We start from the raw sequence: 2,195 nt of genomic DNA, 5'->3' as shown, positions 1-2,195 counted from the left end.
CAGTCAAAAGTTTGGGACACACCTTGCCAAGAGTGTGCAAAGCTGTCATCAAAGCAAAAGGTGGCTACTTTGAAGAATCTAAAATATAAACCATATTCTGGTTTGTTTAACACTTTTTTTGTTGACTACATAATTCCACATGTGTTCCTTTATAGTTTTGATGTCTTCAATATTAATCTACAATGTACCAAATAATAAAAATAAAGAAGGTGTGTCAAACTTTTGACTGGTACTGTAGATAGATGGAATAGTGTTCCTAACGTCTAGTCCACATCTCGAAATAGAACCCCTCCTGTGTGACCACCGGACCGTGATTCCCTCTCTTCCCTAATGATCACATCTCCTTCCTGCGTTTACCCCCGTCCCCTCCCCAGGCTTTAGTCAGGTCCCATCGGTCACCTCCTGCTGTGTCCTGTGGTTGTTTATGCCTCGACATGGATAATACACAATATCCCCTGTATATATATATATATATATCTGTGTGTGCGTGTGCGTGCGTGTGCGTGCGTGCGTGCGTGTGCGTGCGTGTGTGTGTGTGTGTGTGTGTGTTGCGTAAACAAAAGAAAGCGGTTGATGGTAAACCAGGTAAGCTGGCCTGTGATGATGTGGCGTGGGTTCCCTCCGCTGAGCGTCGCGCTCCTCTGCGCCCAAACATCAAGGAGCCCCGGTGCTCTGATGAATACACACACCCCGTCGCCCGATGACTCACACACTATCACCCCGTCGATCCTACACACACACACACACACACACACACACACACACACACACACACACACACATGCACGCACACTTCAGAACCTGCTTGTTACGCAATGCTGTGACAGGGGGTCCCCTTGTGTGTGTGTGTGTGTGTGTGTGTGTGTGTGTGTGTGTGTGATTAATAATAGAGCGTGCTGCAGAGAGAGAGAGAATGATTTTGGATTGACTGGAGCGCTGGACTCTGTTAACGTCTCTCTCCCTCTCTCTCTCTCTCTCTCTCTCTCTCCTCTCTCTCTCTCCCTCCCTCTCTCTCTCTCTCTCTCTCTCTCTCTCTCTCTCTCTCTCTCTCTCTCTCTCTCTCTCTCTCTCTCTTTCTCTAGAACTCCATCCGGCACAACCTGTCCCTCCATAGCCGGTTTATCCGGGTGCAGAACGAGGGAACGGGGAAGAGCTCCTGGTGGATGATCAACCCGGAGGGCGGGAAGGGCGGCAAGGCCCCTCGCCGCCGCGCCGTCTCCATGGACAACAGCAACAAGTACACCAAGTCGGCCCGCGGCCGAGCCGCCAAGAAGAAGGCGCCCTCCAGGCAGCGGCGGTGGCGGCGGCAGCGGCCGGGGGTGAGGGGGGTGGAGACAGCCCCAGGGGTCTCTCCAAGTGGCCCGGCAGCCCCACGTCCCGCAGCAGCGAGGAGCTGGACGCCTGGACCGACTTCCGCTCGCGCACCAACTCCAACGCCAGCACCCTGAGCGGGCGCTTGTCGCCCATCCTCGCCAACCCCGAGCTGGACGAGGTCCCCCGACGACGAGCCACCTCTTTCGGTCATGCTCTACTCCAGCCCCGGCGGGGTGGTCCGCTGTCGCCCGGGAACGCCTCCCCGGCGGCGACAAACGGGAAGGCGGCGCCCGCCGAGCTTCCGCGCCTGGCCGACCTGGCGGGCACCATGAACCTGAATGACGGCCTGTCGGACGACCTGATGGACGAGCTGCTGGATAACATTGCCCTGGCGCCCGCCACGCCCACGGGCCAAGGGTCGGCGAGGGGCTCGGCCGGCTTCGGCTTCGGCTCCAAACCCTCTGGACTCGGCTCCCCTTCTTCTTCCTCCTCTTCCTCCTCTCTCTTCCTCCTCCGCCTCGCCCTCCGGGGGCGGGGCGGCGGCGGGGGCAGCGGGGGGGGCGTCAACGGCTTCAGTAACTCCATCTTCGGGCCCCACGCCGCCGGCTCCTCCCTGCGCCCCTCGCCCATGCAGACCATCCAGGAGAACAAGCAGACCTCCTTCTCCTGCATCTCCCGCTTCGGCAGCCAGACCCTGCAGGACCTCCTCAACGCCGACGGCCACAGCCACAGCGACGTCATGATGACCCAGTCGGACCCGCTCATGTCCCAGGCCAGCGCCGCCGCCATCATCTCCCAGAACTCCCGGCGGAGCCTCATGCTCCGCAGCGACCCCATGATGACCTTCGGGACCACCGGAGGGGGTCTCCAGGGGGACCTGG

The 2,195-nt window shown here is 59.0% G+C and overlaps 1 pseudogene across 1 annotated transcript in view; it reads left to right on the top strand.

The window, feature by feature from the left end:
* Positions 1–573: 573 nt before the first annotated feature.
* The window catches only part of LOC310824843 (forkhead box protein O3-like), a 3,480-nt pseudogene continuing 1,858 nt past the window's right edge, over positions 574–2,195 (top strand). Inside the window, exons 1-2 of the transcript XR_014555130.1 lie at positions 574–585; positions 1,083–2,195. The exon at positions 1,083–2,195 is cut by the window's right edge and continues 463 nt beyond it. The product of XR_014555130.1 is annotated as a forkhead box protein O3-like (transcript). The remainder of the gene's footprint in view (positions 586–1,082) is intronic.

This window comes from Argentina silus, assembly GCF_951799395.1.
Source record: "Argentina silus genome assembly, contig: scaffold_763, whole genome shotgun sequence".
Lineage (NCBI taxonomy): Eukaryota > Metazoa > Chordata > Actinopteri > Argentiniformes > Argentinidae > Argentina > Argentina silus.
This window is presented reverse-complemented; position numbering and strand designations above follow the sequence as displayed.